Source organism: Balaenoptera physalus (genome assembly GCF_965194825.1).
Source record: "Balaenoptera physalus genome assembly, chromosome: 1".
Classification (NCBI taxonomy): domain Eukaryota; kingdom Metazoa; phylum Chordata; class Mammalia; order Artiodactyla; family Balaenopteridae; genus Balaenoptera; species Balaenoptera physalus.
In genome coordinates, this window is record NC_138882.1 from 162,794,400 (window position 1) to 162,821,308 (window position 26,909).

Below are 26,909 nucleotides of genomic sequence, written 5' to 3' on the forward strand. Positions count from 1 at the left end.
CAAGGTCGCTGTAATGGTGATGCAGCGAGACAAAAAGTATACCACCACATCCAAATATAGACAAAACCAAAATCATAAAAGTGACCGACATCCCCCTCTCCCAGGCAACACGAGTGATGGTGGTCTCTGCACCAATCACAGCCTTTGCCCTCCTCCGGTCCCTCTCTCAGATAAAAATAAAGATACCGAATCACCCCATTGCCTCTGCCTTCTGACAGCACCTAACCCAGAGCAAACTCTTGTTTATAACAAGCCCTACCAGCTTCTTCCTGGGATGCCACAGGCTTCTACAAGGAGCACCATGGCCTTCATGCAGCAAGTGATAAACCCAACCCTGTTGACTACAGGTGTGTTCCTGGTGATCTTCTGCTGTGGGGCAGTGATCAAGATTTAAATGGTGGAAGTTCAGTCCCCATGATAGAATGGTGGAGGAACACACACACATATGTATGTATAGGTATATGCATATATATTATACATATAAATTCTTGTCTGAAGCATCTTTCCTTCAAGTATACAGTCTGGGTGACTTACTACTCTGCTTACAAACAAAATTGGCCCTTCGGTCTAACTGGGCTTTGGTAAAATTTGGGAAATAACTCTCATGGGCAAAGGAAGAAATGGAGACAAGGAGGCAGATTAATATTTACATAAATCCAACCAGACTTTATCTGCCAGACTGACAGATATTTATGACAGATATTTATGACACATGCCAGACTTTATCTCACTTAATCCTCATGACCATTCTATGGGGTAAGTACAGCATTATTTCCCCTAGTTGACAGATAGGGAAAGTGAGGGTCACAGAAGTTTGGTAAGTGTTTGGGCCATTATTTGAAGCAGTACCGGCTCCAAAGCCCATGCTCCTTACACCCAGCCCACGAGCTCCTTTACCCTCCTGGGAAAGAAGGGATGAGCAGTGCTGGGCCTGCTCTGCCCTCCATCCTTGAGTGCCTTGGCACCTGGCCACCTGAATTCAGCCTCTCTAGCCCCAGTAGCCCAGGTAAGGCCTAATAACTGGTTGTGAGCAAAGCGTAATCCATCAGAGATCAGAAGCCCTTGATGAGTTATCACTTTATAAGTGGGGAAACTGAGGCTCATGGAGGTAAGTCCTCTGTCCTATCTGGGCTTCCTCCAGTGGTTGCTGGAGCTGGCTCCTACCAGCTTACAAGGGCAATGGCATGTATCTCCTCCCAATTCAGCGTTAGTGATGTCCCTTTGGTCCTTGATATCAGCCATGGTGTGACTACTTACACCATAAAAATTGGCAAATGCTATAAATCAGGGATTTTTGTGTGTGTGTTTGTCTTTTCCTCAGAGAGCCAGTTGTTAAAACATTTACCAGCACACCACTGGCTTCCTCTCTGCTGTAAGGAAAAGGAATTATAAACGTCAGTGGGGAGATGGTCAGGAAAAGCTCCCATCAGGGTCCAGGCAAACAGATTCTCAACCTAGTTTGGCTGTGATTTTATGATCAACATCCATGTGATCTGTGATGTGTTTGTGTCAGAATCACTGAGGGTCTTGTTGAAAATATTTCCTGGGCCCCACTGAAGCAGAATCCCTGGAGGCAGGACCATAACCTGTATTTTACCAGGTCTCCTCACATGATTCTTTTGGTTCCTGAGTTTGAGTATCACTGCTCTGCATCCTCGTCGTTGTAAAACGACTCCTCAGACACAGAGGGCAAAGCTTAGGCCCTCATAGAAGATGCACTCCAGTCTCTATTTCTTGAATGCCCACTGTGTGTTTGCTGAGGGTGAGTGAAGACAGGCCCAGGTGTGCTTCCGTCCTCGTTCCCCATCCCTGAGCTGATGGTAGAGAGCTCACTGGTCTATCGACATTGGAATCAGACAAAATTCCACCATGTCACCTCCCAGAGAGTTCTAGGTAAGCATGCCCACTAGATGTTCCAGTAGCATTTATTAACACATAGGAAATGTATAGTTAACACTTAATTATCTAAACAATTTGAAGTCAGCAGAACTGGGTTAGAGTCCTGGATCTGATCCACACTAGGTTTGTGACCTAAGGCAAGTCCCTTGACCTCTCTGGGGCTCAGTTGCCTCCTCTGTAAAACTAGCATCTACCTTAGAGGTTTACAAGACTCAAACGAGATAACGCTGGGAAAGCAAACTCATTTACACAGTGCTAGATGCACATTTATTTCCTTTGCCCTCTCACCCTTTCAGGTGGGCCCTCCTCAGCTCTAGAACCTTGGCCTGTCTCCCTAACCAGGCTGTGGGCACCTCAGAGCAGGCCCTGGGCTTACCCATCTCTGTGTGTGCTTCATACATAATAGGTATTTCCTAAAGGTCTGTGACTGAATATGAATGAATGATCTACATATAGATATAGACAGATAAGACCACCCACACCCAGATACATGTAGATACTGGTATGGGATTATTCACAGACAGGTGGCATGGAGTTGTGAATAGAGCACAGGACCTGGGGTCAGCAGTTTCAAGTGTTAGGATGGGGAATTGTATCTACTGCTGCATAGTAAACTACCACAAACTTACAGGCTTAAAACAACACGTATTTATTACCCCACAGGTTCTATGGGTCAGGAATCCAAGCCCATCTTAGCAGAGTCCTCTGTCTAGAGTCCCACAACACTGCACTCAAGGTGTTGGCCAGGGCTGCAGTCTCATCTGAGGCTCACCTGGGGAAGGATCTGTTTCCACGCTCACTCAGGCTGTCGGCAGAATTCAGCTCCTTGCAGTTGTAGGCCTGTCACTTTCTTACTGGCTGTCAGTTTGAGGTTGCCCCCTCAGCTCCTAGAGTTGCCTGCAGTTCCTTTGTCACATGGGTCCCCCAAAATAGGCATCCCCCAACATGGCAGCTTGCTTCTTCAGAGCCAACCAGGGAGTGAGTATGAGAGAGACTCTGGCAAGATGGGTGCTATAATTTTGTCATGTAACTATATAATCACTTATGTAATAACATGCCTGTCATCCATCTGATCACCTTCGCCATATTCTATCGGCTAGAAGCAAGTCACCGGCCCTGCCCACACTCAGGTGGAGGGAATTACATGAAGTCATGAATGCCAGCAGGATGGTGGGTGACCTCTTCAAGAGTCTGTCCATCACAGGAGCTGAGATGAACCTCGTGAAGGACCTTCCTTGTGAAGTCGGTAGACAGACTTGTGGGATAGTATGGCTCTGAAAAATCTTCTAGCCACTTCACTTAACATATGAGAAAACAGAAGCCCAGAGAGACAGAGTCACCAGTAAGAATACAGCAGGATCAGACTAGACTCCGAACCCTCTGACTCCTAATCTCCACCGTACTCTACTGCTTCTCTCTTGCTTATTGTCATAACTTTGGGGGCAAAAGACAAAAATTAAGGTGACTCTGAAGATGTAGCTCAGTGACCACTGGAATGTCTTGGAATACTTACAGAATAAATCCAAGTCCTTAGCATGGCCCTCAAGGCCCTTTGACGACCTGGCCCAGTGGAGCTTTTCTGTCTCACCCCTTGCCAACCGCACTCCCCTCACAGAGAACCATTTGTGACTACCTGGGGGTCCTTCCGTCCCTATGCATATGCTCCATCAGGAAGGCCTTTCTCTTTCTATGTCTAGGAAATAAACAAACAAAACAAATCAACACATAAATACAGCCTTATCCTTTGAGTCCCAGCTCAAATGCCACCTTCTCTGTGACACCCTCCTTTATTCTTGTAGGCAGAATTAATCACTCCCTCCATTCTGCTCTCTCAGAATCTTGACCAGCCTCTCATAAGCCCTTTTTGCATGCCTTATAGTTGTTTTTGAGTTCTGTTTCTCCTGTGACACTAGGACCTTAAAGCAGGGTTGTTAGAAAGATGTGAAACTTATTTGGTTTAAACAAGTCTATCCTGACAGCTGGCCTTGTCAAGAGACTGCCACAGCCTCTCCTGCTGGGCTGAGACACTACCAAGGCTAATGAGAGTATTTCTTTCAAAGCAGATGTCTCCAGAAGCTCATGGCAAGTCAAGGAAAGGCTAGCTCAGTCTCCACCCAATTACATTCTCCTCTATAGCTCCCCCAGCACTTTGTTCCATTCAGTAAATAGTTACTGATTGATTGACCAGACTTGAATAGTCATTCGACAATTGCAGTTGATGTACACCCAAGCTGGTCCTCTACTCAGAGTTCAGGTTACAGTGATGAATAAGCAAGGAAAGGGCATGACAAAATCTAAAGCCACCTGGGCTTTGGAGACAGAAAAGGCATGATTCAAAGCCAGACTCGGTTACTTACTAGTTGTACGATCTTGAGCAACTTATTTAACTTCTCTGACCTCCGTTTCCTCAGCTAAGGTGGGGATAACAGTGCCTACTCCATAAATGTTGCTGTGTGGATATGTGAGAGGCTATATATGCCTGGCACGTGCCCCGTCCCCATTCCTAGAGAACCATTGTTCATGCGGGCAACACTCACCATACACTGAGATGAGTGCCGTCAGTGACAGACATGAGGTGCTGGGGGAGGGAGCATAGTGAGTGGAGGGACCTGTTCTACTGAACAGAGGAGGAGGAAGGGGAGGCTTCAAACAGGATGAGCAGGGGTTGGCCAGGAGGATATGCCAGTCAGAGGGAATGGCACGTACAAAAGCAGGGCTGTCCTAGTGCCTGATCTACATTTTTGTCTGTTCCCGGGTAAGGCGGCCTCTAAGCCCTGAAGGTAACACAGAGATCAAACAATCTCTTCCTTCTGTGACAGATGACTGATGTTTTTATTTCTGTTGCCATACTAGAGAAAGTGCCTTTTCTCTCAACCAGAAATATGAAATAATCCAATTTGCAACTAAGGTAATGCTGAGCATTAAAATGCACTGAATTCCAAAGTTCTGATTCTAAGGAGAATGTTAACTGAGTCTCACTCCCAGTGCATGTGACACATTTTTGAATAGACTTTATGGAGTTTGACGCTGTTAAAATGAGACATATGTATAACCTGTGAGTGATACTGCTGCTGTGGGAATCCTTGGAATCTCAATATTTTTACATCCATGATTTTCATGGCCTTAATAACTTAGACTCCATGTTAGTTACAGAAGACCCCTCAGAGGTTCAGCCTCCACACCTTCCTGATGAAGAAGCTGAGGCCAAGACATGGGGAATGAGCTGCCCAGGACCATACAGCAAAATCCTTAGTTTCTGACACTGGAACATAGACCTCTAAGCTTCAAATCCAGTGCTCTTTCTCCTGTACTATGGTTACTTACTCCTGAGAGACTGTTGTCAGTTGAGGGTGGGTTTTTTCAAATTGCACACTTCAGTTAATAGATGTTCATTTTAAAGATTCATTTCCTTTGGGTTCAATGGGTTGCTTTCCACAAGGTCAATATTAAAAGGTTATATCAAACCTCAGGTTCTTGACTGTGTCCTTAAGTACTTAGGCCCTGAAGGTGATAGAATCACAGAATCTTAGGACTTCCCTGGTGGTCCACTGGTTAAGACTCTGCGCTTAGTCTGGAGCCTGTGCTCCGCAACAAGAGAGGCTGCAATAGTGAGAGGCCCGCGCACCGCGATTAAGAGAGGCCCCCGCTTGCCACAACTAGAGAAAGCCCTCGCACAGAAACGAAGACCCAACACAGCCAAAAATTAATTAATTAATTAATTAATTAAAAAAAAAATAGTACAAGACTCTGCGCTTCCAGTGCATGGGGTGCAGGTTCGATCCCTGGTTGGGGAACTAAGATCCCACATGCCAAGCGACGCGGCAAAAAAAAAAAAATTAAGAGTCACAGAATCTTAGAGTAGAAAGGGATTTTAGAGGTTTATCTGGTTCAACTCCCCTTCCACCAAAGAAATACCCTCTGAACATATTCAGTGAACATATCTGTTTCTCCTGAGGGAATTTATTCCGTTGTTTGGCCATGACTCCAAGGTTCATTGAGCAGAATTCCGTTTCTCTATCTACTCTGTCCTTTAAGAGAAAGGGAAGGCAGGAAATGGTGCTCACTTATTTATGTGATCATCCCAATATAAGACTGGGAAAAAAAGTTTAAATAACGTGCCCAAGTTCACCCACGATAAGTGGAAGATTCAAGCCAGAATGCCGAGATTCCCCCATCTCCCAGCCTTCTGTCTCTCTTCCACAAAGCCCTTTCAGCACGCTACTCTGGAGCTTTCCTTTTAACATAAAAATCCCCTGCTTAAATGCCTTTGATGGCTCTTCAATACCCACTCGAGGTAAACAGTCCAAACTCTTTAGATGACTAACCAAGGCCCTTAACAATCTGGCTCCAAGTGGACTTTCCAGGTTCACTTCCCTCTACTCTTCCAGTGCATCCCAGCTTCTCCCTGAGGATGCCTTTCTGTCTCCGCACATGCTGTACTTGCTGCCTGCATGCCCTTCCCCTCTTTCTCTGCCTAAAGAATTCCTAGTTTCCTTTTAAGGTCCCTTCAAGTGTCACCTCCTTGGCGAATCCTTCCCTAGTCTCTCTGCAGAATCAGAGACTTGCCTCTTTCCTGCTTTCTCCCGGCACATTGTACACCTCTTGTAACAGCCTCTTTTGCATTGTCATGGTGCTTTGTAGTCTAAGATCCTTGAGGACAGGGATGGTATTTCTTTGCATTCCCAGTTCCTGGCACATAATAGGTGTTCCATAAATATTCAGGAAATAGAACTGAGGTGTAATCCTTTTCCAAATGTTAATCCTTCCATTATTTGAAGACCCATCTACAGCCTTGCCCTATGACATTCTAGTCCTAGTTTTTTCTTTTCTAGGCTAAGTATTCCCAACTCCTTCAGCTGTTTCTTATAAAGTCTGATTTCCAGAGTCTTATCATCTTGGTCATTTGCTTCTGGGTGACAACTTGTCAACATCACTCTTGTAAAATATGAGTCCCACCAACAAAACTTAACAGCCCAGATGAAGTCTGACCACAGCAGAACATAGTAAGAGGATCACAACCTCTGATTTAGATGTAACATTTCTTTAACCATTGCTATGTGCCAGGAACCTCTGTCTATCTTATTTTCTTTCACTCTTGCAATAATCTGGTAAGGTCGGTATTATTTCTCTCATCTTTTAGATGAGGATACCAGCCATCTGGTAAAGCACTTCAAGAGTAAGTTCAAGTCACAAGCCCAGAGCACAAAGTGAGCTTGTGGCCAGCTGATACCTTTAGATCATTTTTACATCAACTGCTGTCAAGTTAATTTTTTTTCCAGTTACTGGGTTTAAGGGCAACTGAGGACAAAAAGAATCAGTGCCTATAGAAGGGTGTGGAACCAAAGCACGGAGAAAAGGCAGGTTGGATTAATGACCAACTTCCTAAAAATAACAGCCTTTATCTAGGAGCTCAGACAGAGCCTGGAATTTCTCAGCCACATAGCTTCCTGGAACTATTTTTATTTGGTATTTTACAAGAGGAACAAGAGCAGAAGTGTCTTAGATAAACAGTGAGGTTTGAGGCTCAGCATTCCTCTGCAAAGCCCTTGCACCATCAGAATCTGAGCAGCCAGTCTAGTTGGGGCCCTGTGAGTTACAGAGGAGATGATGAGGGGCCTGTCTCCAGTCTGGGGCCTGGGCCTGGAAGGGCCCCACTGTGCACATTCATTCCATAAAGATCTACTGAGCACAGCTGTGTTCCAGGTATGGTATGAGGAGCTGGGTGTGTACTAAAGCAGGGGTCCCCAACCCCCTGGTGTGTGGGCCGCACAGCAGGAGGTGAGCAGCCAGCGGGCAAGTGAGCAAAGCTTCATCTGCCACTCCCCATCACTCGCATTACCGGCTGAACCATCCCCTGTCCCTGTCCGTGGAAAAATTGTTCTTCCACGAAACCAGTCCCTGGTACCAAAAAGGTTGGGGACCGCTGTACTAAAGAACATAGAGAGAGTTCCAACCTTCTGAGCTTATCATCCGGTGGCAGACACAGACACAAAGGATACATATGCAATCGAGCAAGGGCAATGCTCTCCAGGCTACTGGGAGAGCAAGACGAGAGGCATTTAGCCCATTCTGTGGTGAGGATGGAAGAGAAGGGATCAGAGGAAGCTTCCTGGGCAGAGTGATCTTAATTGATGAGTAGGAGTTAACCTGGGGAAGGTGGGAAGAAGAGATAAAGGAAGAAGAAAAAGTAGAAGGTATAAGCAGAACCTCAAATGCAAGAAACAGCATAAAGTTCCCATAAAGGATGGGAAGAATTACAAGCAGTTTGGTGTTTGATTAAAGTTCTAGAGGCGGAGAGATAGACCAAAGTACTAACTGCCGTTGTGTGTTAGGCACTATGATAAAACCTTCACATACATTGTTTCAGATCACTAACTCACTGTGTAACCTTGTACTGTACCTCTCTGGGCCTCACTAGTAAAATGGGGTCAACATGAATTCCAAGGTCCTCTTTAATCTCAGCCTCTGGCCTGAGTGGAAAGGCATTCTAATATATGGTCTACCCACCATGTTTACAGTAATAGTAGGTTGATCCAGCTTCATGGCCCTACTTCCCCGAGTTACAGGCTGAATACTCACGAGGAAGTGAATTCTATCAGACTTAAAAACATTTACCAAGTATATAATGTGTGTAGGATACAAAATAGATACAGATTAGGGCTCCCCTGGTGGCGCAGTGGTTCAGAATCCGCCTGCCAATGCAGGGGACACGGGTTCGAGCCCTGGTCCAGGAAGAGCCCATGTGCTGCAGAGCAACTAAGCCGGTGCACCGCAACTACTGAGCTACTGAGCCTGCGCTCTAGAGCCCACAAGCCACAACTACTAAGCCTCCGTGCCACAACTACTGAAGCCCGCACACCTAGAGCCCGTGCTCTGCAACAAGAGAAGCCACCGCAATGAGAAGCCCGTGCACCGCAACGAAGAGTAGCCCCTGCTCGCCGCAACCAGAGAAAAGCCTGAGCACAGCAACAAAGACCCAACACAGCCAAAAATAAAATAAATAAATTTTTTTTTAAAAAAAGCATCTTTAAAAAAAAAAAAGATACAGATTAAAAATAGCTATCCGGCAGGGTGGGCTGTGACAAAGGTCTGTGGAAAGGGTCAGATGGTAAGCTGTGTGGAGCTCAGAGTTGGGAGAGATCACAGTCAGTTTGGAGGGTCAAAGCAAGGCTTACTGGAAGAGATGGCTTTGTGATGGGCAACAGGGCGCACAGAATGTCCGAGGAGGCTGAGCAGAGGTATTCCAGGCAAAGGAAACAGCAAAAGCCCAACAAAGGCAACCAAAAACTGTACTTCTGCTGCTTCCACCTGCCCCCTCCCCCCCATCCCCTCCACCCTCCTGCCCTCTCCACCCCTCCTGACCTCTCCACCCCTCCGTCCCTGCACATCCTCTGCTCACCCTACCCAACCCACTCTCAGGCTTCTTAGCTGACAGCTGAGACTCACCATAGCTAACCCTCATTCCCTCTGTCCAGTTTATTGACTATATCTCCCCAATATGGACCCTTGGCTCCAGCCACACAAAACTACTTGCCGTTTCTTAAATGTGCCCCTCAGTTTTCTGTCCCTAGCTCATTATACCTTCTCCATACAATGCCCCATTCCCCTAATACTCCCTCCGCTGCCTCCAATTTTCCCTACTCATCATTCAAGTCCTCCTTCTCTATGAAACTGAATCTCTTCCAAACACTGCATCATTTTGATTGCATTTCCCTCATGGCACTTATAACTTCCTGCCTTGTATTATATAATACTCTTCCTCATGGGACTGTAAGCTCCTTGAGGGGAAGTGCTGTGCCATGTTGGGGTCTCTCCCAAGGGTCTTGCACAGGGAACACTCAATAACTGGCCAGAGAGCCAGTAAACACATGGGTTGTGAGCAAAGCAATCAGAGGCATAGTCTAAATGAACCTGCCCTTAGACCATCATTTAAGGAGAACTGGGGTCCTTCTGTCATCCTTTGGTTCTCCAGCATTATTCCCCTACACTCAGGCATGTGTTTCAGTGGTATCAAGCCCACCTCTAGTTCCAGCAGTGGACCCTGTTATCCCATCCTCCTAATTGCTTCCAGAAGGTTCAGGACTCCCGATGAATCAGTCAGAAAACGTCCAACCATTCTTCTGATCCCAAACTTAGCAACCAGATGAAATCTGTTTAAACTGCCCATTTAATGATCTTAGGCAGGCTTGAAGCAAAAAAGGAGTCACAAAAGGCCAACAACCAGGAGAAGATGTGAAAGGGAAAACATCCAAATCAAGGAGGAGGTTAAGAGCGCACACATTTTTCAGCGCCTCCCCCCATCACCACCATCCCCACTTTCTTTAAGCACCAGAAGCCGTTTTTCCTCTTCATTCAACACCTCTCCCTTGGGGTCACTGTCCCCCCAGCAACATGGTAAAAGTAAAGCCCTGTTCCCTCGATTGTCAATCCTGGAATCATTGCTCCTTCTTGCACTCCTTTACGGAGGGCTCTGCAGGTTTATTCCTTAATGTGATATATAAAACAGCAGACCTGGGGTTTTCTAGTATCCCTTCTTAAAAAAAAAATTACATCCTGATTTGCCTGTTTTCTTCCCTGTCCATTGCCTCTGTACTTCTTGGCTTCCCATCAGCTGTGACTCTTTTCCAAGGGTCTGGTCATAGCCCAAATCCACTCTCCACCTGCCTCTGGGTTTTTAAACCCCTTACATCTCCTTTTAAAAATTTGAAACATCAAGCACTTAATGAAATCTATGATGTGCTGTGCTCTGGGATACTAAGTGGAATACAAGTGAGGTACTACCTTCAAGAAAACTACCGTCTAACTTAAGATACTTCAAGGTGACACACTTCATACAGAGATGTTACCAAGTGACAGCACAGAGGAGGAAGCTATTAATCTTTCTTGAGAAGTGTCAGAAGGAGTTTTGATCTGGATCTAAAAAAGAAGCAGGGATCCAAAAGATAATATGTACACTTTTAATTTTTTCAGCAAACATGTAGGAATCTCTCCTTCATGCAAAGCCTTGTCTGAGGCATTAGAGCTACAGGTGTGAACAAGGTTCCTGATCTCAGGAAGTTTTCATCCTAGAAAAGGTGTTTTTAAATGTGTCCTAATAATGGTGATACAATGCATATCTTGCTATGAAAGAGTTACAAACTGCCAGGGGAGTTCACAGAGAAACGTTTAAGAGAACATTTCTCGCTGGGTATAGGAGGCAGAATTTTAAGATGGCCCCTAAGATTCCTGGTCCCCTGGTGTATTCGTCCTGCTTAATAATCCCTGGGACAGTAAAGAGGATGAATTTTACTCCAGTGATTAGGTTATATGTCACAGTTGCCCTTAAGTAGGGAGATTTTCTGGATGGACCTGGCCTAATTACAAATTGTTTAAAAGCGGAGAGTTTTCTCTGGTTGAAGAAGGAGAAATCAGAGAGATTCGAAGAATTCTCTTCTTCGATTAGATATGAGAGAGGCTCTCTGTCAATGAGATGGCAAGGACCTGAGAGTGGTCCCCAGTTGACAGCTAGCAAGACAGTGGGGATCTCAGCCCTGTGACCACAGAGAAACAAATTCTGCCAAGAAGCTGAAGGAGCTTAGAGAGGACATTTCCCTAATCAAGCCTCTGGCTAAGAAGATGGCTGGCTGGCATTTTGATTTCAGCCATGAGATACCCTAAGCAGAGAACCCAGCCACACCATGCCAGACTTCTAACCTACGGAACTGTGAGCTAATCAATGACTATTGTTTTAAATTGTTAAATTTGTGGTAATTCATTGTGAGGCAATAGGCACTTACAACACTCTCCTCTCATTCATTGTTTACAAACTAGTTTCCCCAACTGTGGGCTCCTTGGTTCAGGCTGCATCTAGTTATCCTTGTAGCCTGAAGGCTATTCATAAGACAGGTACTCCCAAAAATTCCATCGAATGAGTGTTTAAATGAGACACAGGGATGCAAATGAGCACCTGGATGTAGATCAGGATCTGGATACACTCTGTCCATTCTCTCCTCCCAAAGATGGGGAGACTGATACTGAGACCAATGCCCAGACAAAAAGAGGAGGCTCCCCTTCAGTCCAGCACTCCAAGGTCTATTCCAGAGACAAAGCAAGCCACCTAGCCCTAGCTGCCCCAGCTGAGGTCCCAGCCTTGTGGGGATGGGACCTTCCTCCAGAGTTGGCTTAGGTGGACTTCCTTTCAAGGAGCATTGTTTCCAGAGGATCATTAATCAGGGATCTCTGTGTGACTTGGGAGTCAGTTCTAAATCATACCTATACTCACGCCACACCATCTCAACAGGGGTCTTCACATTTATATTTCACTGTAACACCTTAGCTATAGGTGAAAGCCAAACATATTTTCAACCAGCCAAAATAGAAGTTAAAAAGTCCTTGAGCCTCATTTATTCATTTCTTATGAAACATTTTTATGTTGTTGTTACGTTTATGTTATGTTTTAATGCTTTAACACAAGGAATGCTGTGTACTCTCCACCTTGCTTAGACAGTTAAAATTCCCTGTGTACTCCTCCCGCAATGGCATGCCCACCCCAAACCCTAGAGATAACCTCTCCCCTGAACTTATTGTTTATTGTTTCCATGCATGTCTTTATACTTTTACTGCATGGGTATGTGTGTCCCTAAAAACAATGGTACTGTTTTGCTTATTTTTAAACTTTATATAAGTGACATCATACTGCTTATCCTTTTTTTGTTCAGTGCCGTTTCAAAGACATTTTCATGTTATTACATGTAGCTGTAGATCAGGGGTTGCCAATTTTTTCTATAAATGGCCAGAGAGTAAATATTGCAGGCTTTACAGGTCAGAAGGCCTACTGTGGCACAAAAGCAGCCATAGAAAGCCTGACTGGATTCCAATAAACCTTCATTTTCATATAAGTTTCACATGTCATGATATATTCTTCTTCTTTTGATTTTTTTCAACCATTTAAAAAATGTCAAAAACAAAACAAAACAAATCATTCCTAGCTCTTGGCCTGACGGAAGTCAGGCCAGATTTAGCCCAAGGACCATTGTTTGTCAATTCTGCTCTAGATCATTCATTTTTATTGCTATAGTGTTCTGTTGACTTCACATTCATAAAAAATAAATTTACTAAATATTTACCAGGTTCAAGAAATTCAGTAGATACTACTGTAGATCAGACACTGATCTACTCTCAAAAAATTTACTATGTAAGTAGACAAGATAAGGTGTGTTAACCAATAAGGAGGCAGAAAGTGACCAAAGTCCTAAGAGAGGTTTGCGTGGCCTACCGTGAGAGCTAATAGGAGTGAGACAGGAGAGCTCACTTCACATTGGCACAGTGTTGAGAAAGTGGGCTGTGGAGCCGGGCTGCCTGGATTCCCATTCTGGCTCCATCATTTACTAGCTCTGTGACCTTAGACAAGTTACTTTACCTCCCTGTTCCTCAGTTTTCTTATCTGTAAAATGCAGGTCATAATAATACTGCATAGGTTTGTTGTGGAAATTAAATTGTCATAAAGATTAAATAAGATAGTGCCCATAAAGCACCCAGAAGAGTTCCTGGTTCTTACTTAGCGTTACATAAATGTTGGTTTTTATTATTCAAGCTGGAGGATCATGTGAGGCTTTGGAAAGGTGACATTAAATCAGTTTTAAAAGGTTGTTATGGTTTGGACATACAGAAGTGGAGAGCAAGGCATTCTAGAACATAGAGCAGTATATGAAAAAGCCCAGAGTAGCAAAGGACATATGTAGAAAAGGACAGCAAAGGGCAAATGTAGAAAACTATACATGAATCAAAGGGTAAATAAAGAAGAGAGAGAGATAAATTTAGAAAGGAAGGTTGTGGCCAGATCATAAAGACCCTTGAACACAAGGCTAACAAGTTTAGACTTTGTCCTGTAGGCCCTAAGGACTTAGTAAGTTTTATGAACTGGGGACTGACATGATGCTTCCAGGATCTGGCAACTGTGGAAGGCAAGTTGAGAGAAGAGAGTCAAGAGTTAGGTTACATCTCCAATAGCCTAGGAAATAGGACCTTGACTAGGGAAAAGGCAGTGTGCTTTGGCAACTGACGGGATGTGGAGGACAGGGAGGAATTTTAAGAAGCACTACCATGATTTTAAGACTGGGTGACCGGAAGTATGGTGGTGCCATTGTTGAAATGGGGAACACAGATAGTAAGAGAAGGTTTAGCATGGAGAATCATGATTTTGGTCTTTAACCCACAGGGTTTGAGGACTCCATAGGAATTGTCTAATGGAACCAGAGCTAAGAATAAATAGGTCTGTAGACAGAGCTGATGATATAGACTAAATGCTTTGGGTTAATCCTTTTAACAACTCGATATGATAGGTATCCCCATTTTATAAAGGAAGAAACTGAAACCAGGGGAATTTAGGCTAACTCCACAGCTCATCATCAACTACCCCTCTACTGCCTTTGCAGCTGCCCTTTCCAGTGCTTCATCCCAGGACAGTCGCTCAGACCCTTGCTTAGAGGCTATTTGATGCAACTCCAGTAAGCTTAGATTATGTACCTTCTCAGCTTTAGCAAATTAGAAGCAGGTATAAAAGGGATAGGCATAATGACAGCAGGAGAAGTGGCAGCTGAAAACCAGAAACTTTATGGAACCACCATGAGAGCCCCAAAAGCACAGCATTCTGGGGCCATTTGTTAAGGTGGAATAGAGTCATTAACTCAATAGTCCAAGAGGATTGCTTAATAATAAAGCACGATTGCTACCAATTCATGTTTATAATAAATCAAGAAAATACTAAGTTTACTTCTGTTTCTTAAATAAAGATGGCTAGGAAATTTATAATATACCTTTAAAAGATTTTCATCTGATATGGATACTTTTTTTTTTTAATGTTAAAGGAACAGACTCTCAGCACTCTGGGGAACTTCTCTTCAAAAGCGGCTTTCCTGACAGCACAGGTTTTGATACAATTGTTTTCCCTCTCACTTGTGCGCCCTAGAAGTATGTGAAGGATAACCTGGGCTGTGTAGCTCTGGAGAACCCTCTGCCAGGATTCCCATGCCTACTCACACTAGCATTGGTAACCTCCTCTTTTCCTCTCATCTGCCTTCCTCACTTGACTGCTTCTCAGAAAACGGGCAATGAGGAGAGGTAGCAGTGTGCTGGGGTCAGAAAGGGTGCTAATGTCCACAGCAAATGTGAGCAAAAGCCTCACTACACAGCACCCAGTGGAAATGAAGGAATAAAACACTCATCCTGTCGCTTGTCAGGAGGTAAAGTGATACCAAATGAGGAATAAAAAGACCAGAGTCATCTGGGTCCTAGCTCTGTTGCTTACCAGCCCTGCACTTCCCTGTTTCTATCCTTTTGCCTAGAATGCCTAGAATGCCCATGCCTTGTGAACTCATTCCTCAAGGCTGGGCTTGGGTCTTGAAAACTCTTTCTGAAATCAAAGTCTGATTAAGCCACTCCCCTACTTAAAACTTCAATAGCTTCTTACTGCCTATAGCAGGCATTCATAAACCTTTTGGGCTCAGGACCCCTTCCCACTCTTAAATATTACTGAGGACCTCGAAGAGCTTTTTTATGTGCCGTTTGTTACTTCTAACAATACTTACCATATTAGGAATTAAAACTGAGAAATTTTCTAAATTTTCTAAAATTTTACTAATTCATTTAAAATTACAATAAATCCATTACCTGTTAATATAAACACATTTTTAGTGAAAAATGTCTACTATTTCTAAGACAAAATACTAATGAGAAAAGCGGTGTCTTACATTTGTACAAATCTCTTTAACACCTGGCTTAAAGAAGACAGCTGGATTCTCAAATCTGTATCCGCATTTAATGTGTTGAAATATCATTTGTCCTATAGTCTATGGAAAACTTCACCGTATGCTCATGAGAGAATCAGAGTAAAAAAAAGCAAATCGCATTTAGCATTATTATGAAAATAACTTTGAGCTCTCTGACCCCTGAAAGGATCTCAGGGACACCCAGGAGTCCCAGAACCATACTATGAAAACCACTGGCCTACAAAATAAATTCTAAGGTAGACATACAAGGACATTAAATGTCATTGTAGGCACGCAAAGACCTCCTTCCATGTTCTGGCTTCCTTTCCCTGTCTAGCTTCAGCACCATCATCACCACATCCACACTGTCTCTCATACTCCCACCCTGCCAGTCACACCAACCAGCCATCTGCTATCATATGTCTTTACGCCCTTGCACACATCCTTCCCTCTGCCTGAAATGAGATTCCTCCTTGCAGACTCTTTCAAGAGCCAACCTGAAAGTGTTTAACTCTCAGGGAGCCTCCTTTGACCCATCCAAACAGCTGATGACTCCCTGCTGGCAGAGCACAGGCTTTGAAGTCAGGTTGGAGATGAATCTCCACTCATTTACTGGCTGGGTGACCTTGGACAAGTAGCTTCACCTCCCTGAGCTGCAGTTTCCTCCCTGCTAAAATAGGGATGATCCAGGTGGACGCGGCGTTTAACCATAGGAGTGTAGCAGAGTGTTCACTAACAGAATGAGCCTGTCTCCAGGCACATGGAGAGGCTCAATGCGTAAGTAGTTGTTGAATGGATGGATGAACCAATGAAGGGACCGCGGGAGCTTCTATTTCCTACGCATTTACTTACTAGGTCTCCAGCAGTGTTCCGTGGGCTTCACAAGCACTGACTTATGTATCCTCACACCAACGCTCTGGATTGAATGCTATCCCGTTAGAAGTGAGGGTCCTGGGGTAGAAATACGAGGTAACTCGCTCAAGGTCATCCATCACTCTTAGCAGGGCAGGGATTCGAGCCGCGGAGCTCCCGCTCTTCGCCCGAGGCGGCGCCCCGCGTCAGCCAACCCGACCTGACGCCTCTTGGGTCCGCCATCTCCCCCAACCGCCCACGCGCGGGCTCGGAGCGGCGACAGCGGGACTCGAACCCAAGTACCCGAGCCCTCTCCAGACCTCAGTTTACCCACCCGTGAGACGCGGCGCGTAGGGCCGGTGGGGACGCGGGTCTGGGCCCAGGGGTCGAAGGCAGGAGGCGGGAGGCAGCGGAGGCTGGCGGGGCCTGGCCGCTCGGCGGCGCCCTCCCCGCACCGCCCCCCCCCCGCGCGAGCCCAACTGCCGAGGCGCTCGCCACCCCGCGGCCGGAGGCCCGGGGGGCGGGGCCGGGAAGCCCCCGCCCCGCCCCCGCCTCAGCCAACGCCGCCGCCGCCTCGGTCGAGCCCCCAGCCGCGCGCCAGCCCGCCGGCCGGCTGGCAGCCGCCGCTCTCCGGAGCCGCCCCCGCCCGCCCCCTCCGCGCGTCCTCCCTCGCTCGCTGCGCAGCGGAAACATGGCGGCGGGCAGGGAGTGAGCTGCTCCGCGTCGCCGCTGCGCCCGCAGGTAAGCGCCTCGGCGGCCGCCTCCGCTCTCCAGGAAAGCCCGCGCCCTGAGGGGCTGGGCCGCCAGGGGCCGCCCCGGGCGAGAAGGAGGCGCCAGGACCGGCCCGGCCGCTGCCCCCGCCCCTCGGGCCCGACTGTTCGTCTGTGTGTCCCGGCCGGTCGGCCTGTCTGGGGTCCGAGCGCGGCCGTCCCCGGCCGTGTTCTTGGGCCCGGAGCTCCAGCGGCTCGTTCTGCTTACGCGGCCGGGCCAGCGGGGCCCAGTGTCCGGCCCGCGGCCCTGACTCAGTAGAGGCGCCCCGGGGGCCCCGCGAGGGAAACTCAAGGACACGGGGGGGCGGGGACCCTCTGGAGGGTCCGCATCGCGGGCGGTCCGAACGGCGGTCGCTCTGTCCTGGCCGGCGGGGCTGGGTCGGCCGGAGAGTGTTGGCTTTGGGCCGAGGGCCGGGAGTCGGAGGGGCTGTCAGTCTGCTTGGACAGGAGAGCTGAGAGATGCCTGTGGATCCTCGCCGGCCGGATCCGGTTCGGGGCGGGCGAGGACCGAGGTCGGCGGACAGCGTGGCCCATCCGAGGGTCGGGGGTGCGAAGGGCGGGGAGCTGTCAGCAGCGGTCCTCCGGGCTGGCTCCGGCGGCGGGAGCTTCGCCGGGACGACTCACGTGTGCCGCCGGAAACGGGCGCGGAAAGCGGGTTTCCAACCTCCGACGGGGGCGGGAGCCGCTGGGCACCGAGGTGAGCCAGCGGCCAGGAGGGCTGGACACGTGGGCACAGCTGTGGGCCAGCCCTGGAGGAATGAAAAGGGGTTTCCAGGAGATAGGTGAACCCCAAAACATCTCCAGACTGGAAGGGAATTTAAAAGTCATCTAGGGTCCCTTTCCCTCATCCCATACCAAAGTAGCTTTGAAAATCCCAAATTCTACCCTAATAATTTGACCAGTCTGAACATCTCCTCCAGTGATGGGAAACCGATATCTTCCCAAGGAAACCCAAAACCTATTCAGTTTCTGCAAGAAGCTCTGTTGGCCCCAAGGATTGACCTGCTTAAATATAAAGTACTCTATTCCGTTTCTCACTTCTGTGCCGTGTTTTGAACTTAAAAAAATCTAGTCCTGTTTGTTTAAACCAACTAAAAGAGTTATTATTTTGTGGAAAATTTGGGGTTTTCCCTCATTTTTAAAAATGTCTATAAACACTTTATCAAATGAGCAAATGTATATCGATTGGAATGCACCATGCAAATAGAAGAGCTTATTATTTTTTACACTGGGAAAGAATTGAGTCTGGCATCCCTAGTTTGATGCCAGACTGCAATTTAATATTTAGTTGGAGAGGGAAATGCTTTATTACATTGAACTCTTTGCTCTCTTTCTAACTGCCAACACAAGGCCCAAAATTACTATGAAAAGAACATTTTTTTGTTGTTGCTCATATACCAGCATTATTTTTTACTTGCTTTTTCATCACTGAGCCTTGGTTTGTGGGGTTAAGTTTTTAAATAGTGTCTTTACCAACAACTTAAACCCCTGCCTAAGCAACCCTGCAGGTTAGTAATTTTTTAAGCTTAGCAGAGATGTGATGACCTTGTAGATAAAGTGCCAAGCTCTTATATCCAGGACGCTGTTTATATTCTAAGCAAAATTTCACTGTTTTTATAACATAGACAAGCACATAACATAGACAACACAGCGGTCAGAATTAGTTCTTTATCTTTGTTCTTATATCTTCATTTTTTCAATTGGTCAGTGGTTTTGAAGTTCCTAGCACACATCAAGTTTTGATCTCTGTTATGTTTGTGCAAATGCTGTTTCCCTTTTACGTAAGTTGGGTAAAACTTTGTATAGCATCATTCTTTACAGAACTGTGCAGACTCAGGAAAAGCTCTGGTTCCTTCCCTTCAAAGGACTTGGAGTTAATGGTAGGAAATACTAAAAAACTGTGAGAAAGCACTGGTGTGAACATCCCACTGAAAATGTAAACTCAACATCTTCTAACCTTTACTCTATACTTAGTGTGTCTACTATGTGTCAGGCACTGTGCTATGTACTATGTTTAGCTGGGTAGACAGAGATGAATAAGATGCATTTCCAATCCTTGTGAAGTTGGTAAATTAGATGCTGAAATAGGTCATCTCAGGATAAAAGGTGAGAGCTATGCCTGTGATGCTGTGGTTGCATCAAGGGGAGGGTGCTTAGACTAGCCCAGGACTTGAGGGAAGGCTTGAGGAAGAGATGACACCTGACCCAAGTCTTAAATGGTACGTAGAAGTAAGTCAGGCAAAGATGAGTAAAAAATGTGCTTCAGACAGAGAGAATAGCTTGAGTAAAAGCATCACTGTGAGAAAAGGAATGGCTTGCCTAGAGAACCACAAGCAGTTTGGGACTGCTAAGAAATAACAATGAAGATGTTAAGTGGTAAGTTGTGAGGCCAGAAATACAGTCCGAGGCCATGTCATGGTAGACCCTGTATGCATAAGTATCTTGAAATGAATTCAGTGGGTGATTTTTTTTATCACTGAAAGGTTTTTATAGATATGCTTGAATAACATTTTTAAAATGTGGTTATAGGGATGAGGAGAGAGGGATGAAGTTGAGAGAATCTGTGAGGCTTTATGATTGATTGGGTGTGTAGATCAGAGGGTGAGGAGTCCAGGGTGATGCTTATGTTTTTGGTTTGGGTGACTTGGGGGATGATGGTGACATTAACTGAGACAGGAAACACTGGTTAATGATTTCAGTTTGGGACTTAGAGGTTCTGTGATTTCTTGAGTTAGGTCAATGAGCAAATGTAGAAGTAAGATAGAAAAAAAAAGGTTGTGGTCAGAAAGTGGAATATTAGAGTTAAATTGTCTGATGTGGAGCTCTTCTAGGGGACAGCTAGGTCTCTGTGTGTGAGATGCTGAAGTACAGCAGAGGTGAAGGTCGGGTGAAGCTGAGTATGACAAGGAACTGCGAGGCTATTGTATTGAACGAGTCTTCTGCATGGATAGTGAAATGATTTAGGATGCTAGGACGCAGGGAAGAGAGAGGGATTGTGACCCAGGTGCAGTGAATATAGGGGATTAATCTGGAGGGTGGTAGATGACAGATGAGGAGGAGGGGTAAGGAGTGATATAGCCAGGTGGTGGAAACCTCAGAGGAGGAGGAATTTTTAAACACAAGAATGGAAAAGTAATGGTTTTTGACTTTTCCTTCCTAGAAGCAGGATTCTGATCTCTTCATCTTTATTCAGGTCTCATATTAGTCATTCTATTGGCTCTGAAGAGTCTCTTCTAACTCTTGGAAAGTAAGAGGGCAGATATCCTACATCAAATCCTTTCTGCTGATACTTAATGATGAAGTCCATGGAGGTTTTTTTCCCTGATGGTCAGTGGATAGATAGGAAGCAGTCAGTAGTGAGGATATACTCATGGTTTCTGGGAAGAGTATAGTGGCAAGAGCCTGGGCTTTGGGTTAGAAAGATGGATTCAAATATAGGCTCTGTCACTTGCTAGCCTTAGGACTATAAGCAAATTGTTTAACCTCTGTGACTTTCAGTGTCCTTATGTGTAAAAAATAGATTTCTACTTCATGGAGTGTCACAAAGGTTACATGAAATAATGTGTGTGTGTGTGTGTGTGTGTGTGTGTGTGTGTGTATACACACTAGAAAAGCAACTGGCACTTCAGAGATGCAAAGTAAATGTTAGTTCTCTTCCAACTACCTTTAAGGGACTTAAGCTCTGATGGCAGAAATGAAATTTTTTCATGCTTACCTAAATTGTAAGGCAATAAGTACTCTAAGGGAGGTAAAGCAAAGTGATATAGGAGTTCAGAGGGTAGAGCCATCATTTCTCAACAATTGGAACAAGGTTAGGCTTTACACTCAAGATGAATTTTATTTGAGCCTTGGAGAACAAATTTAAATAGATTAAATAATTTAGGTAGAGCTCCAAAATGGGGAAATTATAGGATATGTTTTTAAAAATTGATAGTTGCCAGAGGTCAAGTATTGTATTTGTGTAAGTCAGTAGTTAGAGATGTGGCTAGAGAGGTGGGCTGGGGCCATAGTATTAAAGACCTGAAACTCTGGAGTTTAGACTTGATTCTAGATATACGAGGGAGCCATAGATTGTACATCCTCCCTTTCTACCTCAGTTTCCTATCTGTAAAATCTATAAGCATTAATTTAGAAACTTTGGATTTGTGTTTGAAATAAATCAAGTAAGAAATTCACATTTGAAAATAAGTTCCTATGTAGACCAGTTTTCAGTTAAAATAACTACTAGGATTTATTTTGGAGTTGTAGCTTAATCTTTGCAATAACCTTTTTTGGTAGATAGGCTTAGTGGAGTTAAAAGAAACATACAAGATCTCACTGGTAGAAAGTGACTAAAGATGTTCTAATTTCAATTTCTTTTTTATACTGCCATACTGATTTAGATTTGAAAAAGAAGCCTGGGTCCTCAGTGTCACTGAATATTAATAATACAACCCAGGGCTGGTCACTTTGCTTCTGTGATCCTCAGTTCCCTCATTTGTAAAATGAGGGAAGGTATAGGTCTAGGGCTTAACACTTTACATAATGTGAATAAGTGCATACTAGATACTCAGATGTTGCCCCCACCCCCCGCAATCTGTAAATGAGGGAATTTAACCAAACCATTGTCAAGGCCTTAGTGCTGACTCCCTAGCTATCAGGGAACTGCTAGAACTAATTATTTTGATAACCTTTGGTCATATAAACCCAGCAAGTCTTATCCTCTGTTACCTTTGTCCCAGCTCCTCCAATCATCTGTCTTCTGTACTGTTATTCCTGTGCTGACTCGGCTTCCTCTTCCTCTTTCCCAATCTTGCTTTTTTTTCTCCCTTTCAAACCTTTCCACTTGTTCTCTGAAACTCCTGTTTTCTACACTGTTAACCATTTAATGGGATGTTTTAATGTGTGTTCTGGCCTTAAATGGAAGCCAGGGGAGTAAGATCGCTTACTCTAGCCCTTCTGAATGGGTGCAGCTCATTCTCCCAGACCACTCCTTGCAAAAGGAGAGAGAAAAGGATGACTGTAATTTTTTATGCACCACTATTTCACACATTTCCAGACCTCTGCTTCTCTGCGTTCTTAAAATCCCTGTGCTCTCTGGCACAAGGGCTATACCACTCTTGTCTTCTTATATAATAGATCTTCTCTGTCATTTAGGACCTAGCACACACAGTCTTCCTTTCCATCTCAATTTTTGGCCTTACCCTGAAATGACTTCAGTATTCACATGGATGATCGTTTCTTCAACACATTGACCTCTTCAACTGAAGTGATCATCTTTTTAGCTAATGAGCTCCCATAGTCACACCATGAGCTTTGTTCTCACGCAAAGATGGCCCACCTCTGAAATTATAAATGAAGACATGCAGATTTGTTCAAAATTTCTTCTCCTGCCTGACCTTTGAGGATCTACTAGATCTTTTCTTTGACCCCACCAAGGCCTGTCTTCACTTCCTTCCCTATCCAGCTTAATTTTCTTAGTCTCTTGCTATTTCATTCACTCTCTTATCATTATCTTTTATTCCCTTGCTCTTTTGTCCTTCTGTCCCTGTCTGGGCAAAATCCCGAACTAATCTCTCTCTTCTTGCCTATACTAGCTCTACTGAGCCCTGCTGGAAAAAAAATCACACAGTTATACAGATTGCTGCCACTGGGGAGATGGGAAGATGAAGAAGGGTAGGTGATTACAATTGCATATTATTGAAGTATGTCACACATTTTTCTACTTAATTTGAAACATACAATAACCCTGTTAGAGAGGATGCCAGATCATTATAAACTCTATTTACTGATAAGGAACTGAGGTGTAGGTGGATCAAATGATGTGCCCAATGCCAAATAGCTAGTAAATGTCAGAATGACAACTTAAAACCAGGTCTTCTTACTACAGATTCTGTGTTTTGTCCAGAATGACTCATTGCTTCCTATGACTTCCTTTTTAAGACTCTGTGCTGTCTGAACCTCCTGCTGGTTCTGTTGTAAGTAGTCATATATTAATTTCCTTCCATTTTAAATCATATAAAGGCTGATGCATTATTTTCCCCTCTGTATTTACTATAGTTGTTACCATTGTTAGCTTTTAAAATTGAAGCATATACATATTGTATATTCATTTTAATCACTATGTCTATTGTTCATTGATGTATTATGGGCACATTTCTAAGTGTTTTCTTATGTAGTAGAATTGCTTTACACTCACTTTTGTAGACTTTCCTCTGGGGCACTCAAACATGGTGGAACTAGAGGCTGTTTTAGTCATTATGTTCTGCAAAGTATAATAGAAAACATGAGAACAAGCATACTTGTTCTTGGAGATATTTAAGAAGAGAGCAGACAGCTGTTTGTCTTAGGTGATTTAAAATTTTGGACTTCCAGTCCTGATTTTTTGGTGCTCTGTCTTATCTCCAGTTATCTCAAGGGACTGCCAGAAAGTCTCCAAGCTAAATTAAATTTATTTCTTTAAATATAAAAGTTTATAAAACCTAATAGGCATAGAGGGTCACAATTCCAAAATAAGAGCTTAAAACATTGTCTAATTTTTTTATGTGTGTTTTTTCAGTTTTTCATTCATTCATTCAACAAATATTTATTAATGTCTGCTAACTGGCAGACACTGTGCTGTGTACAGTGACAAAGATGGAATTCACCTGTGAAGCCATCTGGTCCTGGACTTTTGTTTGTTGGGAGTTTTTAAATCACAGATTAAATTTCAGTGCTTGTAATTGGTCTGTTCATATTTTCTATTTCTTGCTGGTTCAGCCTTGGGAGATTGTATCTTCCTAAGAATTTGTCCATTTCTTCTAGGTTGTCCATTTTATTGGCATATAAGTTTGCTGTAGTAGTCTCTTATGGTCCTTTGTATTTCAGTGGTGTCATTTGTAACTTCTCCTTTTTCATTCCTAATTTTATTGTTTGGGCCCTCTCCCTTTTTTTCTTGATGAGTCTGGCTCAAGGTTTATCAATTTTGTTTATCATTTCAAGGAACCAGCTTTTCGTTTCATTGATCTTTTCTACTGTTTTCTTCATCTCTATTTCTGCTCTGATTTTTATGATTTTTTTCCTTCTACTAACTTTGGGTTTTGTTTGTTCTTTTTTTTAATTAATTTATTTATTTTTTGGCTGTGTTGGGTCTTCGTTTCTGTGCGAGGGCTTTCTCTAGTTGCGGCGAGCGGGGGCCCCTCTTCATCGCGGTGCGCGGGCCTCTCACTATCATGGCCTCTGTTGTTGCGGAGCACAGGCTCCAGATGCGCAGGCTCAATAGTTGTGGCTTACGGCCCCAGTTGCTCTGCGGCATGTGGGATCTTCCCAGACCAGGGCTCGAACCCGTGTCTCCTGCATTAGCAGGCAGATTCTCAACCACTGCGCCACCAGGGAAGCCCTGTTTGTTCTTTTTTCTCTAGTTGCTTTAGGTGTAAGGTTAGGTTCTTTATTTGAGATTTTCTTATTTCCCGAGGTAAGCTTGTATCACTCTAAACTTCCCTCTTAGAACTGCTTTGGCCATGTCCCATAGGCTTTGGATTGTCGTGTTTTCATTTTCATGTGTCTCTAGGTATTTTTTGATTTCCTCTTTGGTTTCTTCAATGATCCATTGGTTGTTTAGTAACATATTGTTTAGCCTCCACATGTTTGTGTTTTTTGCATTTTTTTTCTTGTAGTTGATTTCTAATCTCATAGAGCTGTAGTTGTAAAAGATGCTTGATATGATTTCAGTTTTCTTAAATTTACTGAGACTTCCTTTGTGGCCCAGCATGTGATCTATTCTGGAGAATGTTCCATGTGCACTTGAAGAGACTCTGTATTTGGCTGCTTTTGGATGGAATGCTCTATAAATATCCATTAAGTCCACCTGGTCTAATGTGTCATTTAAGTCCTGTGTTTCCTTATTGATTTTCTGTCTGGATGATCTGTCCATTGATGTAAGTGTAGTGTTAAAGTCCCCCACTGTTATTGTATTACTGTCAACTTTCCTTTTATGTCTGTTAATATTTGCCTTATATAGTATATTGAGGTGCTCCTGTGTTGGGGGCATATATATTTACAATTGTTGTATCTTCTTCTTGGATTGATCCATTGATCATTATGTAGTGTTCTTCTTTGTCTCTTGTAGCAGTTTTTATTTTAAAGTCTATTTGTCTGATATGAGTATTGCTACTCCAGCTTTCTTTTTATTTCCATTTACATGGAATATCTTTTTCCACCCCCTCACTTTGAGCCTGTATGTGTCCCTAGGTCTGAAGTGGGTCTCTTGTAGACAGCATATATATGGGTCTTGTTTTTGTATCCATTTGGCCAGTCTATATCTTTTGGTTGGAACATTTAATCTGTTTACATTTAAGGTAGTTATAGATATGTATGTTCTTATTGCCATTTTCTTAATTGTTTTAGTTTGTTTTTGTAGGTCTTTTTTCTTCCTTTCCTCTTTTGTTCTCTTCTCTTGTGATTTGATGACTATCTTTAGCGTTGTGTTTGGATTCCTTTCTTTTTTGTGTGTATATCTATTACAGATTTTTCATTTGTGGTTACCATGAGGTTTTAATACAGCAGTCTATATGTATACATGATTGTTTTAAGCTGCTGATCTCTTAATTTCAAATGCATTTCAAATATCCTGCATTTGTACCCTCCTCCTGTCACAGTTACTGATTTTGATATCATATTTGTGTGTGGACGATTTCCTACCTATCCTGTATGTTTGCCTTTGCTGGTGAGCTTTCCCATTTTCATAATTTTATTGTTTCTAGTTGTGGCCTTTTCTACTTAGAGAAGTTCCTTTAGTATTTGTTGTAATGCTGGTTTGGTGGTGCTGAAATATTTTAGCTTTTGTTTGTCTGTAAAGCTTCTGATTTCTCTGTCAAATCTGAATGAGAGCCTTGCTGAGTAGAGTATTCTTGGTTGTAGGTTTTTCCCTTTCATCACTTTAAATATATTGTGCCACTTCCTTCTGAACTGCAGAGTTTCTGCTGAAAAATCAGCTGATAATCTTATGAGGATTGCCTTGTATGTTATTTGTTGCTTTTCCCTTGTTGCTTTTAATATTTTCTCCTTGTCTTTAATTTTTGTCTATTTGATTACTATGTGTCTCAGAATGTTCCTTCTTGGGTTAATTCTGTATGGGACTCTGCGCTTCCTGGACTTGGGTGACTGTTTCCTTTCCCATGTTAGGGAAGTTTTCAGCTGTTATCCCTTCAAATATTTTATCAGGCCCTTTCTCTCCCTTTTCTCCTCCTAGGACTCCTATAATGCAAATGTTGGTGCATTTGACGTTGTCCCAGAGGTCTCTTAAACTGTCCTCATTTCTTCATTCTTTTTTCTTTATTCTGTTCCATGGCAGTGATTTCCACCACTCTGTCTTCCAGCTCTGTACAGTGACCAAGGTGAATGCCATAATTTTAAAAATGCACAGATAGGCCACAGAGTTAAAGAATATATTTATGGTACATATAACAGCTAAATATTACTGTCTGTATTAACTAGGGATTCCTACAAATAGGTTAGAAAAAGACAAATCAATAGAAGAATGACAAGGTATAAAAGAGGCAACCTAAAAGTTTATTAGCCATTCGCTGGTAATTAGTTCCTGTAGGAAAATTAAAGTTCTAATGAGATGTCATTTCATACCTATTAGATTGGCAAAAATTAAGAAATCTGATAATACCAAATAATG

At 43.9% G+C, this 26,909-nt stretch overlaps 1 protein-coding gene and 1 long non-coding RNA gene across 10 annotated transcripts in view; one reads left to right on the top strand and one right to left on the bottom strand.

Annotated features, from left to right (window-relative positions):
* Positions 1-699: 699 nt before the first annotated feature.
* Positions 700-16,931, bottom strand: LOC309663169. Its single transcript, XR_014265136.1, has 3 exons — positions 16,831-16,931; positions 7,792-16,595; positions 700-7,753 (listed from the first exon to the last, which is right to left on the bottom strand). It is a non-coding gene; the product is annotated as an uncharacterized lncRNA (long non-coding RNA).
* A 126-nt stretch (positions 16,932-17,057) lies between these two features.
* Positions 17,058-26,909, top strand: part of SCMH1 (Scm polycomb group protein homolog 1) — a 198,017-nt gene continuing 188,165 nt past the window's right edge. For 8 of the 9 annotated variants that reach the window (XM_082466139.1, XM_082466147.1, XM_082466152.1 and 5 more), the window contains exon 1: positions 17,179-17,237. The gene's annotated coding sequence lies outside the window, so the exon portion shown is untranslated. Of the gene's footprint in view, positions 17,238-26,909 lie in introns of all 9 variants that reach the window. The other variant, XM_082466140.1, reaches the window with a different exon arrangement.